This window comes from Bubalus bubalis, chromosome X (genome assembly GCF_019923935.1).
Source record: "Bubalus bubalis isolate 160015118507 breed Murrah chromosome X, NDDB_SH_1, whole genome shotgun sequence".
Classification (NCBI taxonomy): Eukaryota; Metazoa; Chordata; class Mammalia; order Artiodactyla; family Bovidae; genus Bubalus; species Bubalus bubalis.
This window is the reverse complement of record NC_059181.1, coordinates 110,309,674-110,310,868: the sequence shown is the minus strand read 5'-3', so window position 1 is coordinate 110,310,868 and position 1,195 is coordinate 110,309,674.

Sequence of the window (1,195 nt, the reverse complement as noted above, 5' to 3'; positions counted from 1 at the left end):
TGTCATCCCCTTCTCCTCCTGTCCTTTCCCAGCATCAGGGTCTTTTCCAATGAGTCAACTCTGCATCAGGTGGCCAAAGTATTGGAGTTTCAGCTTCAACATCAGTCCTTCCAATGAATACCCAGGACTGATCTCCTTTAGGATGGACTGGTTGGATCTCCTTGCAGTCCAAGGGACTCTCAAGAGTCTTCTCCAACACCACAGTTCAAAAGCATCAATTCTTCGGTGCTCAGCTTTCTTTATAGTCCAACTCTCATATCCATACATGACCACAGGAAAAACCATAGCCTTGACTAGATGGACCTTTGTTGGCAAAGTAATGTCTCTGCTTTTGAATATGCTATCTAGGTTGGTCATAACTTTCCTTCCAAGGAGTAAGTGTCTTTTAATTTCATGGCTGCAATCACCATCTGCAGTGATTTTGGAGCCCAGAAAAATAAAGTTGGGCACTGTTTCCACTGTTTCCCTGTCTATTTGCCATGAAGTGATGGGGCTGGATGCCATGATCTTAGTTTTCTGAATGTTGAGCTTTAAGCCAACTTTTTCACTCTCCTCTTGCACTTTCATCAAGAGGCTCTTTAGTTCTTCTTCACTTTCTGTCGTAAGAGTAGTGTCATGTGCATATTTGAGGTTATTGACATTTCTCCCAGCAATCTTGATTCCAGCTTGTGCTTCCTACAGCCCAGCGTTTCTCATGATGTACTCTGCATATAATTTCAGCAGGTCCTTTCTCCACAAACATCTCTGCTAGAGGGAAGCCTAATCCACAGCCCATCCACTCAGGCCTCTCAAATGTGCATAATAGGCATCAGACTCTTTGCAGACTCCATTGGCCCCTGCCCTGTTTTTGGAGTTCAGAGGACAGGAAGGTTCCTGGCTTTGTGAGTAGGAGGGGAGCTAGAGTGGGAACAGGCGTCAGTACATGACACTCCCTGACACTGCTTCCCCTTGCTCAGAAGTGGTGTTTTGTTGGTTGCTTTCCCACAGCTGAGCTTGTCATAAAAGGAGCTCTGTTCTCCTAGGTTTGTTAATTGCAGCATCACTGGGTTTTAAAAAAAAAACAAAAAAACCTTCAAGAATGTAGGAAATCTTGTCTTAATTCATTGTGCTATCTAGTCCCTTTCTGCAGTGTCAGTTTCTAATCTTATTTTTTGATACACTAAAAATTAACAATTCAAAGTCATACTGACATACC